This window comes from Equus przewalskii, chromosome 7, assembly GCF_037783145.1.
Source record: "Equus przewalskii isolate Varuska chromosome 7, EquPr2, whole genome shotgun sequence".
NCBI classification, from domain to species: domain Eukaryota; kingdom Metazoa; phylum Chordata; class Mammalia; order Perissodactyla; family Equidae; genus Equus; species Equus przewalskii.
In genome coordinates, this window is record NC_091837.1 from 71112076 (window position 1) to 71129185 (window position 17110).

General features: G+C 48.0%; 1 long non-coding RNA gene across 1 annotated transcript; it reads right to left on the reverse strand.

The window, feature by feature from the left end:
• Positions 1–408: 408 nt before the first annotated feature.
• Positions 409–11189, reverse strand: LOC139084561 (uncharacterized). Its single transcript, XR_011542041.1, has 2 exons — positions 6958–11189; positions 409–6750 (listed from the first exon to the last, which is right to left on the reverse strand). It is a non-coding gene; the product is annotated as an uncharacterized lncRNA (long non-coding RNA).
• Between the last annotated feature and the right edge of the window lie 5921 nt (positions 11190–17110).

The window sequence follows — 17110 nt, forward strand, 5'->3', positions numbered from 1 at the left end:
CAAGCTTGCAGGAGAATCCTTTGCTATCTCTAGGAATTGGCTAGCTCTGGGAGGGCAGTCTCTCCAGGGTCAACAAGGCCCTAGATGTCAAAGAGTCAGAAATACAGGAAATAAAAGGACATGATTAATGCACCTCACAATTAGCCGCCCCAGTAAAGAAGTTGGCTCTCTCAACATCATTAGCTAATGGCCGGGAAAAGCTCTGATTGGCCCGCTTGTGTCATATGCTCAACACCAAATGCTGATGAGGACGTCTCATACATTATTGATGGGAATGTAAAGTGCTACAGACACTCTGAAAACTGTTTGGCAGTTTCTTAAAAAACTTAGGAGGCACTTACCATCTGACCCAGCAATGGCACATTTAGAGAAATGGAAGCTTAGGTCCACACAAAAACCTGTACATGAATGTTCATAACAGTTTATTTGCAATAGTCCGCAAAAAGCCAGTCTCAAAATGTCACACTCTGTGTGATTCCATTTATACAACATTCTTGAAATAACAAAACTAGAGAGATGGAGAAGAGATTATCGGTTGCCAGGGGTTAGGGATGGGGGTGGGAGGGGTAACACGAGGGAAACTTTTGTAGGGCCGATGGGGGTGGTGGGTGTGATGCAATGGCATAGCGCTACACCTAGTGTACCAAAGTTAGTTTCCTGACTTTGCTACTGTACAATAGTTACGTAAGATGAAACCACTGGGGGAAACTGGGTGAAGGGTACATGGGACCTCTCTGTTCTATTTTTGCAACTTCCTGTGAATCTATGATTATTTCAAAATAAAAAGTAAACAGATCTTAAAGAACTCTTAGCTCTAAGGGGAGATAAAACCCTTCTGTGGGGGCTCAGGCAGTGTTCCGTCAATGAACAATCACAGTGGCCTTGAGGAGAGGGCGGGGGTCCTGGCTCTGTTTCTCTGCATGTGTACTGGCAGGTCTCTGTTTTGTTCTTCCCTTGACCCCGGTTGCAGCCATGACCGTGCTAAGTGACAAGCTTTAGAGCTGATCAACCTTGTTAGCTTCGGAAGTAAAGAAACAAAGATGGTGGGTCTTTGGAAACAAGGAAGTTGATGGAATTTTATGTATCCAACCAAGGTGAATTCTACCTGGCAACCTGGGCAACACTTACGATGTTCAGTGAAACAATTAGGAGAACAATTTTATTGCCCTTTGATTGTATCCATACAATATAAAAGCATCAATGAATATATCTGTGTTCTTACAACAGGAGGGTTAGGGTGGGTTTCCCTCCTCTGCATTTTAAACCATTTATGAAGTTGTTTGTGGTATTTTTAATTTATTTTAAATTTCATTTTGTTTTTTAAATGTATACTTCGAGATATATTCCTTCTACCTTGTCCCCCAGTAATCACTTTTGTTAGCTTCTTGTGTATCCTTCCATATTTTATTGATAGAAATCCAAGCAAACCTGAATAATATACTTATTTTTCCTCATTCTCCCGTAAAAGTGGCATTCTAAACGCATTGTTCCTGCTCCTTTTTTTCACTTGCCGATCTTTCCGTATCTGTGCATGGTACTTTTTTGTAAACTAACAGACAAAGGGGAACAAACAAACAAGCAAATGTAAGTGTGAATGTGTGACGGCCAAGGGAGCAAGCAATGAGGATCCTGCGTTTAGAGGCTCGCCTGGCCGGTCCAAGCAGTTCAGGCCACCTCACTCCCAGATGGTCCTCTCCACTCATTTCCTAGTGAAATGAAGGGCTCACATCCTTTGCCATTTACCCGGCAGGCGTTGGCAAGTATCTGTTTCCATGATGGGCTTCTGCCAGCTTCTGGGGCATCTGCCTGCTGGGCACTTGTCACTTCCTGTCTTACCCCCAACCCCAATAAAGTAGACTAATTTTTAACAAATAAACAGCCTTAGTTTTAACTAAACCCCAATTCTCTCCCCTCCCAAGGCAGCCTGCCCTCTCCTGCCTGCTCATTTGGCAACAAGAAACAGCCCATAGGTCTCCTGGGACAAGGAAAAGCTTCCTAGCCCTTCAGTGGGGGAGTTGAGAGGGCCCCTGCTTCTGGGGGTTGCCCTGTGCCCTTTAGGGTGCCAGCCTCATGCGGCAGGCCTTGTCTGGGACTCTGCTGGGACCTGTCCTGAAAGCTGGAGTGTCTGGGGGTGGCTGGCCCCCCACCCTGGGAGACAGGACTGGGCTCCAGGGCCCGGAGGGTAGGATGCCATCAGGGACAAAGATGGCCTGATACCTGGAGAAGTAACAGAAATGCCAAGCTGACCATCCTGCCAGCGGTGACCGCCCTCTCGGTCGTTTCCTGCCCTCAGCATGGCTTAATTTGAGTCTTTCTCCCTCCTGCGCCTGGATGTGGCTCTTGGAATAAGCCATGGGGAGGCTGACTGTATCGAATTTTGCCCCCCAGAGGTACGTTATCAGTCCTTGGGGAGAAGCACCTGCAGCCCTGGCTGATGGATCCCCGTGACTCGGTCCTGGAATGTCAGAGAGCTGGAAAGAAGCCCCAGACCTCAGGACACCCTGGCCCTGGGGACCCCGCTCCAGAGCCAGCTCCTTGTATTCAGTGGGTGGTGGTCTCTCAGCGCCTCAGTTTCCTCATGGAAAATGGGCAAAATGGCCACTTTCCCTTTTGTTGTGGGATGCAGCAGAAACAAGTTAGGTCAGAGAGCAGTCTCAAGTGGCCATGGTGAGGAGGGAGGTGATGCAAATAGGTGGAACAGCTGGGTAAAAGATTTTTTCTGGGGCCAGCTGGGTGGTGCAGCTGTTAAGTGCACATGTTCTGCTTCGGTGGCCCAGGGTTCGCCAGTTCGAATCCCAGGTGCAGACCTATGCACCGCTTGTCAAGCCATGCTGTGGAGGGCATCCCACATATAACGTAGAGGAAGATGGGCGTGGATGTTAGCTCAGGGCCAGTCTTCTTCAGCAAAAAAAGAGGAGAATTGGCAGCAGATATTAGCTCAGAGCTAATCTTCCTCAAAAGAAAAAAAAAGATTTTTTTCTCCTGAAACATGAAACCCTCTTGGCTTAGCGTTTATGTCTTCACCTTTTGATAGAGACAGAGGTATGAAAACCACTTCACTTTCCTCTTTCCTCTGTCTAAGAAAAACTGGGGATCAACTTGATTACAGCTGTCAACCGCTCTGGGCCCCTGTGAGGGAGAGGATGGCAGGGTGGGAGCTGTGGGGAATCCAGCAGGTGACATCACATCCAAAGGGGCAGCCCCTGCAGAGTGCCAGCGGGCTGTTGTCAGGCAGGAAAGCGAGCCTAGTGTCACCAGGTCTAATTTTTCTGGAGAAGTTGGAACCTGTATTTTTATTGACATTTCCTAATGTTGAAATGTTGGCAAATGGTTCAAAAAATTGTAAAACATCTCAGGCCAATCAAAACAGATCTGCTGGCCAGATTTAGGGCTCAGGCTGCCAGTTCATTGACCTCAGACCCAGACCGCTTCAGGGCCCTGTGCTGTCTGCTGGCGTACACACAGCCATTTCCACTGGCCCCAAGAAAGGTCTGTGGACTTGCCCTCTGCACGCCCAGCTGTCATGCATCTATGAGACTCTGAAATACTTCAGTATTTATTTACTTTTATTGAGGTGACATTGGTTTATAACTATATAAATTTCAGGTGTACCTCATTCTATCTCAGCTTCTGTATAGACTACATTGTGTTCACCACCAAAAGTCCAGTTGCCATCTGAAATACTTCATTTTGAAGCATAAAATATGAAGAATTTTCCGGAAGTTTGGCAGCCATCTTTTGACAGGAGCAGGTTGAAATAGCTATGTGCTCTGCAGTGACATTTGGTGACCCTAAGCCAAGCCAGTCACTTCTCTTGGGGCCTCGGTTCTGTCATGTAAAATGAAGGAGTCCAACTAGACGTTCATCCAGATCAAATCTTCATTGGCTCTAGGACCAATTTTTTTGGTAACATAGTATAAAAATGCAACAATTTCACTCATGGTTTTAGCTGAGTCTCTAAGGCCACCTTGACCAACGGAAACATGATGTGAGCCTCAGATGGAATTTAAAATTTCCTAGCAGCCACATTAAAAAATTAGAAATAGGTAAAATTAATTTTAATAATACATGTGATTAATATAATATATAAAAATATGATCAGTTCAACATGTAATCAATATAAAAAACTATTAATAAGATATTTGACATGATTGGAAACCCAGTGTGTATTTCACACTTACAGCCCATCTCAAGTGCCCAATAGCCACATGGCTAGTGGCTACCATATTGGACAGCACAGCTCCAAGGCAAGAAGCAACAATGATTCTCACATCCCGTGTGAGATGCTAATCACCTAAGCAGGAGAGAGAATCCTGCAGTTCACCTAGTGGGTGAAGGCAGCATATACCTTCCCCTCCTCCCACCTAATTTTTCTTTCCACTGAAAAAAGGTCTTCTTGGTGAAGGGCAGCCACCCCATGTTCAGTTTACCCAGCATCCACTGCTCTCTGACCCAGGCAATCATGTGTCTGTTTTCACCCTCCATCCATTGGCTCTGGGGACAGTGCTCAGTAGGCAAGAGCTGCAGGGGAGAGATGGGGAGTCCTCCTGGGACATGCAGCTGACCGCTGCCCGTAGCCTGTGAGAGCCAGCGGGAACATCTCCCTGTCCCTGACCCCACCCCTGCAGGAGCCAGGGGCAGCTGTGAGCAGCAGGAAAGGAGAGACGTAGGTAGGGAACAGAGAAGACACCCACCCAGGCCCCTTTGGAAAGGCAGGCCCCCAGCCTGCAGCAGCCCTAGGGGGACGGTAAGCCCTAGCTTGATGTGGAGTTTGGAAGTCCCAGATTATCTCACCCTGCTGGGCTTACTCATTGTGGAACAAAGGTTATTTTCATTTCTAAAAGTACTCAGAGGATTTGCTTTAAAACATCCCAGAAAAACAAAGTGTGTGTTGGGGGGAGATGGGAAGTGATAAAACAAACACGACTGTTGATAATTGTTGAAGCTGGGTGATTGGTTACATTGGGGTTCAGCATACCATTTTCTTTATTTTCGGTCATGTGTGGAAATTTCCATAATAAAAGTTTTTAAACAGTGACCAGAGGACTTTTTAAAATTGGGAGTGATCAGGAGGGGCACAGAACCTGCCAGAGATTCACTTACGGGCAAGATGAGAGCTAGCCCCACAGAGCAAGTTTCAGTGGGGAAATTAGGGCAAAAACTGTAAAATAATAAAATTGTTTTCTGAGCACACCCCATGAGACCCGCTTGTCCAATGCACTGGTTATTTTTTCTGGGTTGCTGAATTTATATGTTCCCATCTGCCAACCATTCCCCTCCCCATTCCTGGGGATGCACCTCTGGCTGAGACTCCCCAGTGCTCACTCAGCAGGGCTCCCTGACTTTTTTGGGTGATTTGATGACATAGTAGCTTCTTGCAACAGATGCCCAGCTGGATGTTTGCGAACTGCAGAGGCCCTCGGAGCCCAGAAAGACAACCTCTGTGAAGAGACTGCGCACAGCAGGGGCCATTAGTCCCCAGGATCATTTGACATTTTGAAATGAACTCATGGATTCCCATAAATAAGCTTGAACACCAAATCACGCCTGGGGCAGGGTGGCTGTGGCTGGGAGTCCCCACTCTTCTGCATGTGCCGCGGGATGCTTGGTATAGCATCTAAATGTGGATAAAGTGAGCAGGGCGCGTGTGAAGGGGACTGGCTGGCTTCCTCGCAGCCCCTCCATTTGGAGCACAGTCCCTGGCAGCTCCAGCTGTGTGGGTGGACGAGTTCAGTTACATCCACGTTGGTGACATGCCGTTCCTGGCTCCTCCACATGAATTTAGCCCTCAAGCCTGAGGCCCAGCGGGCCAATGTACCCATCATACCACCCTTTCTCGGGCCTGGAATGTGCTGGAACGAGAAAAGGCATCATTCATGTGGAGAACCTGCCTGGCACTGAAGCTCACACCTGAGGCCGCCGTGGGCTTCTCAGCTTCTCTGAGAAACAAGCCTTTCACTTAGAGTTTTGCCTTTTTTTTTTCTGAGTGAATTAGCTAATACGTTTTGAAGACTCCCTGAGTGCTAGGTATTGTTCAGTGCTCTGTGTGAATTATTTAATCCGCGCTGCAGCCCTGTGAGAAGGGGATCATCATTTCCCTGCTGTAGAGATGACAACCGGAGGCTCCCAGAGCTTACTGCTGAGGGACTCGCCGAAGGACACACACGGAGCGAGCTGTGGTCAGACTCAGATCACTTGCGATCCCGCCTCCCAGCGACCGGCAGGAAACCAGGCTCAGGACCGGTTCGAATCCAAAAGGCCCTGATGCATGGAAGGCTCTGGGGTGGGGTTCCCGGCTGAGGTTCTGGGAAAGGCCAGCAGCATCCCGTTTCTAAAGCTGTGCACTATGGGACATTCCAACACACCCGTGGCAAAGTGTGGCCCTTGCCAGGCAGGGGTTCTTGGGTGACCTGGGAGAAGAAGTGATTAAGAATAATCTACGATGAGGTCAAATGTTTCCTTTGAACCGCAGGAGAGTTGTTTTCTGGGCGAAACCTTCCTTCCAGTCCAGGTGGCCACAGCTTTCATTTGTTTAGCAAATCCTTCCGTCAGTGGTCCTGCGGAGGCTCTCTGAAGAAATGAACTAATAACGTCTAGCACTTCTGCGTTTACGAAGTGCTTTCCTTGCACGATTTTGCTTCTTTCTCCATAACACAGCAGTAGGCCTTCTAGACCCATTATAGAGATTAGGGAGCAGAAGCGCACGGCGGCCAGATCTACTGCAGCTCCTCCAGGACTCAAACCATGAATCTGAAATTGGATTTTTCCAATTAAAAAAAAAAAATGGAAAAAGAAAAGAGACGCCAAGCTGGTGGGATTTGAGTACAACCACCCTGTGTGTCTTAAGGATTTCTCTCAAGCCTAGTGCCTCTGTCCTTTCTTGATACGCACATCCTCTTCCCCCCTCCTCCCAGGCCGTTTTGCTGATGAGTAAAAAGATCCTTTATAGTTACTCACCTTGAAAATGACGGCAGCATTATAGCTGGACTCATCAGTCCGTGCACGCATAAGTCTGGAGGAGCAGGCTTCCGGGGCCAGATTTCAATCAGTGTAGACCCTGACAGGCTGGCTGATGACTTAGGACTAATTAAACATGGCTTTTTCACTGGAGTACTTAGATCCCTCACAGGGGCACAGAATTCATCGCAGCCTTCTTACTAAAAGCTAAGGAAGGCCCAAGTGGGGAGGCAGGTGGGTGGGGAGGGAGTGTGACTTGCCAGACTCGGGACCATCTTGGCCCCGTTGGGCCCAGGACAGTTACCAGTCCCCTTCTGAGAGGCAGACAGCCCTGCCTGCCTGCTTGATTTCTTAGAGCTCTTTTGTGGATTCTTTTGCCTTTTTTCTCCCTCTTTGCTGTATCTCCTGGGCCTCTGTCCCTTCCCCTGCCCCCTCCTGCCTGCAGGGAAACTCAGCTGTTAACCAGGGGACCCACAGGCCTTTCCTGTTGACAGAGAGCTTCCGTGCAAGCCTTGGGGGCTTCCTTTGCTGACGAGGTTGCAGACAGGTGGAATAAACTTCTCCAAGGTCACGCAGAGCCAAGATGTAAACCCAAATTTTCTGCCATGACCCCGAAGTCTCTCCACTCCAGCACTGAGAAACAGCACCCCTCCCTCCTTACCTCCTACTGCCCGTGATGTCTTTAAGATTCATTGCCAGTGAGAACATTCATCGACCAGGAATTCTCAGATTTTTACTCACAAATACATATTTCCCCAACTGGACTCTAAGCCCTTTGGATCAACTCAATATATTGTAAAACAAACAAACATACAAATAAACACGCTGTAAGCAAGCAAAAAAGAAAAAGTGCATCTTGTCCCCGGGTAGGACCTTATCCTTAATCTCCTAATCCTTTCCCCCCTCCCTCCTGGGCCCCCTCCCCTCCACAGCTAGAGAGGGTCTAAGGTACAGTTTCTGTTTCCAAAAGAGCCTCTCAAAGGTGCCAGATACTGACTTGTTCATTGAGAGCTCCTCAAATCTGGGGAATGCTCATTTGTTTGCTTGTGTGGGATAAGAAAAGAAAAAGAAAAAATATATATATGTATTAGTTGTGCACAGAGAACAGAATCCGGTTGATGTGTTTCATCCATTTCACTAATTATCCTTGATCTCTAAATTGTCCCATATTTGGCCGACTAGAGTTCTACTTGCCTCCTGTGTCTTTGTTAGCTGTTTTTCCAGCCCCTGTGAAAAGATACTCCAGGCTCAGCTTGTACATTCTTGTCCCAGACATTTCTCCCGGAAGCACTGGTTTCTTTTAGTGGGAAATGGTACACTACTGTCAAAATTTAGTCAGTGAAAACGGTTAAAAAGATCACTCTGTGTGTGTATTCCAACCCCATCCACCTCCTTCTCCTCTTTTTTTATGGAGCACATAGTTAATACACATTATTCTCTCTCTTTTATATCCCTCATGTAGTCTTAGCTTTACAAAACACACACACACACACACACACACACACACACACACACACACACACGGTTGTCCTTTTGGTTGTCTAGACTTCAGTCTCTGCTAGTTTCCTAAGGGCTATAGAACCAATCTTCCCTGAATTTTCGCATGCTGTTGTCTGTGATATTTATATTCAAGAGTCAGTTTGGCTAGAGAAAAAGCCCTTGGCTCTCATTTTCTTTCCTTGAGTATCTTTAATATGTTACCCATTTTCTTCCGGCAAAAAATGTTGCTATTGAAATGTTTTTCAGCAATTGAATTTTCTTTTCCTGATAAGTTATTTGGTCTTTTTGCCTTGATGTCCAAAGGATTTTTCTCCTTTTTATGGTCACTTTATTTTATTTTTTTGGTGAGGAAGATTGGCCCTGAGCTAACACCTGTGCCAATCTTCTTCTATTCTGTATGTAGGACACTGCCACGGCATGGCTTGAAGAGCGGTGTAGGTCTGCACCCAGGATTCAAACCTGTGAACCCAGGCCGCTGAAGTGGAGTGCACCAGGCTGGCCCCTCTCTTTTTTATTTTTAAAGTCCAATATTTTACTAAACTATATCTTGGTCTTAGTCATTTTGGGTCAATTTCTCCAGTTAAGTGGTGTGCCCTTTTCAATTCCTTTCAGATTTTTGTTTGTTTTTCCTAAAGTTTCTGGGAGAAACGTGTTGCTATATCCTAACTGTAGTTTGGGGTTTGCCTATTTTTACTGTTAGTTGTAAACATTTTGCTTTCTACATTTTTGAGGCTATTTTATCATGTACATACAAATTTAGATTTGCTCGATCTTTCTGGTTAATCAATCAAACCTTTATTATTATAAAATATCTCTTTATCTCTAGTAATACTTCTTGCTTTTAAATCTATTTTTTCTGATATTAATATGGCTACTTCAACTTTCTTTAGATTTTTGATTGCTACATATTTTTTCTATACTTTTAACTTTTAACCTTTGGTTATTTTTTAATATTAGGTGTGCTTTCTGTAAGCAGCTTATAATTTTTTTTAATCAAATCAGACAATCTTTATCTTTTAATTGGAGCATTTAGGGCCTTTGCATTACATTTAATATAATTACTGATTTGCTTGAGCTTAAATGTTGTTACAGTCATGCGCTACATAATGACGTTTTGGTCAATGGGGACCACATATATGACGGTGGTCCCATAGATTAGTACCATAGAGCCTAGGTGTGTAGCAGGCTGTACCCTCTAGGTTTGTGTAAGTACACTCTACGATGTTCGCACAATGATGAAATTGCCTAATGATGCGTTTCTCAGAATGTATCCCTGTCATTGAGTGACATGTGACAGTATTTGCTCTCCTTCTGTCCCAGTTAGTCTGTTTCCTTTTCTTTTCTTTCTTGCCTTCTTCACTTCTTTTTAAATTATTTCATTTTTTCCTTTCTTAGTTTGGCAATTATATTTTTAAAAAATATGATCTTCAGTGGTCAAACAGGGAGATTACAATACTCTAAAAGAAATTAGTACTCTTACCTCCTCTTAGACAATGTGAATACCTTAGGAAAACTTTAATTCCACTTACTCCACTTCTGATATACATGCTGTTGTCGCCATGTCTCCCTGCCCAGCAGCCTGTGAAGCTTACTTCTGTCTCTCATCTGCCCTCCATGTAATCAGCAAACGCTCCCCAGCTCTGAATGCCTGCCTTACCTACCTGAGCTTCTGCTCTCCATGAGATCTTGACCCAGTAGTTTTTCACTCTCATGTTAGCTCTCTGATGCCTTCAAGAAATTTCATACTTACTCCCGCTTTCCCAGTTGTCCTTGGTGAAACAAATGGTCTGATTACCTATTCTGTCATAAATGAAAGTGGAAGTCTGAAGCTATGAACTGCACTCTACTTGAGGAAGACCTGTCGAGCAGGTCTGGAGGCAGGTATTGCTGCTAAGGGAGTAGCTGAAATCCCATAGCTCTTCTGCATCTGTGGTGGCTGGGAAAGGGGACTCAGGGACCCAGCATGTGATGTTGTATTGGGTGTGTGTGCCAGCCAGTCCAGGAAGCTGCACGTATTGCTCAGCTGTCTGAGTAAACACAGTCCAAAAGGGCACCTGAGGTGGCCTGTGCTGTCCTGAGCAGACTTTGGATCAGTGCCCAGGGCCCAGTGCCATTGGGGCCTACCTAGCCTCTACAGGTCAATATGAAAATAGTCTCTTTGTTCCACTTTCACAAAGATGAATACAACAAGTGCTCCGTGCTGGTTCAATAACCTGTAGTTCAAAGACAGAAGCCTGGGCCAAAGGTCACAGTGAGCCCATTCTTGCCAGAGGCTGAGGAAGGGTGAGAGACAGGCCATTCTTGTCTCTTATGGCCATTCCAGAGTTTCCTTATGAATACGAAGGAAGCTGCCACTGCAGGTGGGGGTCCAGCACCATCTTCACTGACGAGGATACAGCTCAGAACTTCCACACCTCGTGCAATGCCTTTGTCTTGCAGTTAGGGACTGAGCTATGTTCCCCCCAAATTCATATGTGGAAGTCCTAACCCCCAATACTTCAGAATGTGACTGTATTTGGAGACAACGCTTTTAAGAAGAAATTGATGCTGGCCCTGATATCAGTTCCCCTACATTAAACCCAGCATATATGGGGTTAAAACCAAAGCACTCTTTCCCTGCTTACTCCCTGGCTCCAGAATCCACTATCTGCCACGGAGACAAACAGCCAAGGTCACCCACCTGGGTTCCTTACCCTCTCCTCTTCCTTCCTGCAAACAGCACCCCAAGGCGGAATGCAGGCTGGTGGGAAAGCTCTGACCATCAAGGCCACTGACTCCGCCCCCCCCGCCCCCCCCCCCCACCCGCCTCTCTAAGCAGCCACATTCCTCACAAACCTTTAAAACCCCTCGCCTCCCCTCTTTTGGGGAGATAAGACCCAATGAGACAAATTTGAGGGCTCACTCTCGTCTCCCGGCTGATATTATCCGAAATAAAAACCCTTTCCTTGCCATAAGCCTGGTGTTCCAGTTTTTATTTGGCCTCTCTTGTGTGGTGGGTAAAGAACCTATGTTTGTAGGCGGTGACAAAATGATTAAGGTTAATTATTACTGGCAGCGAAGGAGGCCATGTGGGCGGTCCCTAACCCAATAGGACTGCTGTCCTCATAAGAAGGAGAGACACCAGAGATGTGCATGCACGGGGGAAAGGCTGTGTAGGGACACAGCAAGAAGACAGCCACCTGCAAGCCCAGGAGAGAGGTCTCAGGAGAAACAAACCTTGATCTTGGACTTCCAGCCTCAAGGACTGTGAGAAAACAAATTCCTGGTGTTCAAGCCTCCAGTCTGTGGTACTTCGTTATGGAGGCCCCTGCAAACGAGTACACTTGGGGTGGGGTCAAACCATCTCTCAGCCGAGAGGAAGTGGTGGTGAGCCCCTCTCTCCTCCCTGGAAATGCCCCCAACCCCACCTGCTCCTGGGGTATCTGGCTTTTGGAAAATCACTCCCCAGTGCTTTGCTCGCTCTGTTTGTGTCTGGGTCTGTTTGCCGGCCTTTTTTCATCTTCCTTTACCAACCACCCCCTTCTGAGTGAGAAGCTTCTAGCAGGTTCCTGTCTCAGAAGGTGGAGAGCCCAGATCTCTGGGGTTTCTGTCCCGAGGGGACCTGGCACCTGGCTCCCGGCTCTGCTGGGAGCACCAGAAGGACTGTTGATTGGACTTGCTCCTCGCTGGGGTCCCCACGCCTCGGGTAGCAGGCACACCTAGCCGCCTCATGGGCTTGTTCACTGACTTGCAGGAACTTATGATTTCAGACTGTAAACCTCTTGCACTGAGACGTTTCTTGTTTTGCTCCTGGGAACTGGGTCGCCTGGGAAGTCTGAGAGACAACTCAAAGGGCTGTGGTCCTTGCCCTCCTGGCCATGACACCTAGACCTCACCCCAGTGACCCCCAGCCCTCTGGCGAGGGAGGCCAGTGAGCGCTCAAAGCTGCCCTCCCCAGGGAGGAGGTGGAGCAGGCGGGGAGCCCGGGATGATGACTTCACCTGCCTGCAGCTGCTCCCCCGAGAATGTGTGTGTGTTCGTTCAAATCGTAATTCATTTTGTTCATTAGGCAATAGCACATGCGTGAAATTCCCTTTTTACTTAGTGACCACAAAGCGCTAGAAACTAAGATTTCAGGCACAAGTAATGATGCTGGTAATAAGCAGTCCCTGCTTAAGCTCAGCTCCTACTCAACACACAAGTGATAAACACTTCCCACCTCCCGTGTGCTCCCTCTCTCTGCTGGTCCTAAATCCTTCAAAGACAGTTCTGGAATTCTTCCAGCATAAACTTTCATTGTAGGTAATTCTGTATTATCTGATTCAAACACTGAAGTGACGATTTTTAAATCTGAGTCATGTACAAACCTCTTTTAAACAAAGGAAACCAAAAGTTTTATGATTCCCCAGGGTTGACTTAAATTATTTTGCTTATAATATTACTTAAGTATGAACACAAAATCATTTTAACCTCGTATACTTTAATTGCTCTTACACAACTCCAGAAGCAAAACCAGTGTACAAATGAAATAAAAAAGTCCCTAGAACACCGCTGGAACTCATGTGATTTTTCTGAACCCAAACACTGTGACCATGACGGGCAATGACACTAGCCATGTGGTGCGATGACGCTGTTCTTCCATGTCTTTCCTCTACTGGAAAAATTGCAAACATTTCGCTCGTACAGAACACCATGACGTTTAGGAACAGAATCCGCTCCTCCATTCTTTTTTACAATACTCTTTGGCCCCGAAATCTCTAGAAACAGTTATGAGATGATCTTTCGTATGATATGGAACATATTTATATTAAGTTTTAAGATTTGCATCCAAATGAAAATTAAAATTCTCATAGAGGAGTCACAGATCTCCTGAATGTGTCTGGTGCTTTCTCCGGGTGTTTGTAGACCCCAGTTTGAAAACCCCTGGATGTGAGGGTCTGGCCTTCCTGTGGGAATCTCCTTCACTGCTTCCCTCCGGCCTGCCTTTGTCTCTCAGCTGCTCTCATGCCCTGTGGGGCTGAGGTCCTGGAAGGTGGAAGGTGCTAGGCGGAGGACGGCTTGTCATTTGTGTTTGTTTTGCTTGTCCTGGGTGGAGCCAGGCTCCCTTTACATGTGCGATTCAACCAAAACACCAGAGCTGTTTAATGCCCCAGGGAATGCCCCCTGACCCCCCAGGCGCCCCAGCTGTCTGCGGAGTGTCCCGGCGTCTCCAGGCTGGGACCGGCCGAGGGAGGGGCCTCTGCCGCACAGCTGATGCTGCCTGGGGACTGGCTGCTAACTGTGTCTCCACCAGAGTGAAAAATAAAAACTAGCGACTCACCCGACCGGAATAGCAACGGGAGACGTATTTAAAAACAGAAGCACCTGCTTCAGAATTGCGACAGGAAATGAGATTTCAGAAATGCCACAAGGAAGCCGGGGCGGCCCTCGTTGTACTTCCCTCGCCTCCCGCGTCAGCCGTCCTCAGCGGGGCTGCCCCAGGGGATGCCCGGGTCCCAGCGTGGTGGCTGCGAGGCCCGGAGGCTGGGGCCTGGCGCGGGGTCAGGGCCGAGGGGGCCCGCCTGGTGCTGTCCAGCAGCCGGTCCTGCCAGGCTGGCCTCAGGGAGACACCACAGTCCGGTGCCAAGCTCTCGGGGGTAACAGAAACTCAGGGAGCTGGTCGTGGAGGGAAGGGGTACCTACTCGGGCGAGCCTTCCCTGGGTGACTGTACAGCTCCTGGTGGGTCCTCTTGACTGATGACATCTCTTTAGAGGCCTCCGTGGGCTTTGGGGGAAGCAGAGGGGCGCCGTGTTCAGTTTGGGGCAGAGGTCTCCAAAGTGGGGCTCACATCCCAGAGGGTGTGGGAAATAGTCCGTGGGGGCAAAGAAAGAAGACAGTCCATCTATTGAATGTTTTACTTCAAAAACAAAAAAGAAAGCTATGCACCGTGACTAATGCTGAACGCTGCCGGACTCTGGCGCCCCGCGTTGTCATGTGGGGGCCCCAAGACGGGGAGGAGCTGTGTGGGAGGCACAAGTTGAGTTTTGCAGCTCACTGCAGCTTACATGTGCCCAGCGAAGGGAACTGAGAGAGTCTATTCCCTATTCTTAAGTAAACTAGCTCTTACAAAAAGGACCGCTGGCTTTAAAACATTGTTGAAAAGGAACCTTGGACTGAAGATGCCGCTAATATGGAAATCACAGTGAGCAGCCCCAAATGGCAGAGCTGACCCTTTTCCTGGCCCTACTATGAGCTCACTGTCAGCCAAGTTATGAGGTAAAAACAGTAGTACTTTGAGCAGATCTGACAAAGAATTGGCCAAAATTGAAATTATCCAGAAGACTAAATGAAATATGCCTTTACATTTGTAAGGATGCATGTTGAGTGATGCCTGAAGTGCATACCGTGCCATGAGAGAGTAATGTTTAAAAACATTGTTAATTTCTGGCTGGCCAGTGGCATAGGGGTTAAGTTCACCGGCTCTGCTTCAGCAATGGGGGGTTTGCAGATTCAGATCCCAGGTGTGGATCTACACACTGCTCATCAAGCCATGCTGTGGCTGCATCCCACATACAAAATGGAGGAATATTGGCACAGATGTTAGCTCAGGGAAAATCTTCCTCACCAAACGAAAAAAAAATTAATTTCATCTTTATCTCATCCTTTTAAATCTTCTTTTTTTGGATGTTTTACATTGTATATAATATAACAATACATTCATGCACTGCATGATGACATTTCAGTCAATGATGGATCACATGTATGATGGTGCTCCCATAAGATTAGTACCTTAGAGCCTAAGTGTGTAGTAGGGTACACAATCTAGGTTTGTATAGGTTCACTCTGTGATGTTCGCACAACGATGAAATTGCCTAGTGACACATTTCTCAGAACGTATCTGCATCGTTAAGCGACGCATGACTGTAATCCATAGATATAATTTATAAAATAAATAATCAGAACTTGTGTGGATGCTCGAACAGCTTTTTGTCCCCTGGTAAGGGTGGACGACAGAAGAACTTGAGGACAGCTGATCTAGTACAGCGGTTCTCAAACTTTGGGTGCCTCAGACGCACTGGGAGGCTTGTCAACACGCAGGTGGCTGGGCCTGCCCAGAGTGTTTGATTCCGGAGGTCAGGTGAGGATGGTATGTGAGAATTTGCACTTCTCACAGGCTCCCAGGTAATGCTGATGTTGCTGGTCTGGGGCCAGTGGGTCTATAGAAATGACCACGGCAGGGGCCGGCCCCGTGGCACAGCGGTTAAGTTCGCACGTTTCGCTTCTCGGTGGCCCGGGGTTCGCAGGTTCAGGATCCCGGGTGTGGACATGGCACCACTTGGCACACGATGCTGTGGTAGGCGTCCCACATATAAAGTAGAGGAAGATGGGCACGGATGTTAGCTCAGGGCCAGGTTTCCTCAGCAAAAAGAGGAGGACTGGCAGTAGTTAGCTCAGGGCTAATCTTCCTCAAAAAAAAAAAAAAAAAGAAACGACCACAGCCTGAGAAGAAGCAAGCTGAAGGCGCGTGAGGCCCACCGCTGCGGAGTCACCCTTCCTCTCGCTGAAGACAAGGGTCCCTGAAGACCAATGACATCCCTCCCCAATCTGCCGCACTGCCGGAGATGGATTCCTTAGCTTAGGCCTGGCTTTGCAACCGCCTCTAGAAAGGGAGGAACTAGAAACAGCGCTGAGGAAGGGGCAGGGATGGGAGGAGCAGGGCTTCTAGTCCACCTGTCGGCCTCACCCTGAGGACTCGGCTGACCATGCTCAGGCTTGGCTGTCAGAGATCTCGATCTGATGGATTCCCGGTTCTAGCTTTTGAAGAAGATGACGTGTGCAACAGGAAAAAACATATTATTTCCCATTCTCTTGCTGCCTTCTAAGAAGGGTGAGTCTTGACAGCTGAAGGCTCAGTGAAGTGGTCAGTATGTAAGCGTGGAGGAGCTGAACTGCCCTGTGAGGGAAGGCGGCGGGTGGCAGAAGCTGGGTGGGTTGGAGGCTGCTGGGAGAGGGGAGGAGGAGGAAGCTGTGGTCAGCACTGGGGAGACACGAGAAGTTGTGAGTGGTAGCAGGTGGGCCACATACCGCCCCTCTGTCCCCCCACCCATCATCAGCATCTAGGGCAGGGATGGAAGGCTGAGTCCAGCATCCCACATCCGGTGGCAAATGCCTGGCGCAGAGGTCCTGGGCCTGGCACAGTATAGGTGCCTTCCCCATCTCCCTCTGCCCTGAAGCTCCCTTCCACACATCTTCACATCCAGTTTTCTTTTTCTAAATATTTTGATAGGAGACTCTTGAAAGCCAGAAACAGTGACACATTAAAGGCTGTAGTTTCAATGGCAAGATTTCCAGCACAAGCTGGGCAGTAGACAGTCAGCGTCCCTTAGATTGGGCCCCAATCACATCCCTGTACATGCAAGCCGCTTACTTCTGAGGGAATGCCTACTGTGATATCAGTTTTCTGCACCTGCCTACGTTGGCTGCCAATGAAAATGTTAGAATCCCGGCCCCAGGCATGCAGCCTGCAGGGAGGAGGGAACAAGCCGCAGGCAGCTCCTGCTTAGCCCCCAGCGCAGCCTGTGCCAGGTGCTGACTGGCTGCGGCAGGGGTGGGGGGCCCCTGGGCTTCCCCTTCCTCAGCACTCCTTCTCGTGGGGCCCAAGCTTTGTCTTTAGGGTTAATTATGGAGCCTCCT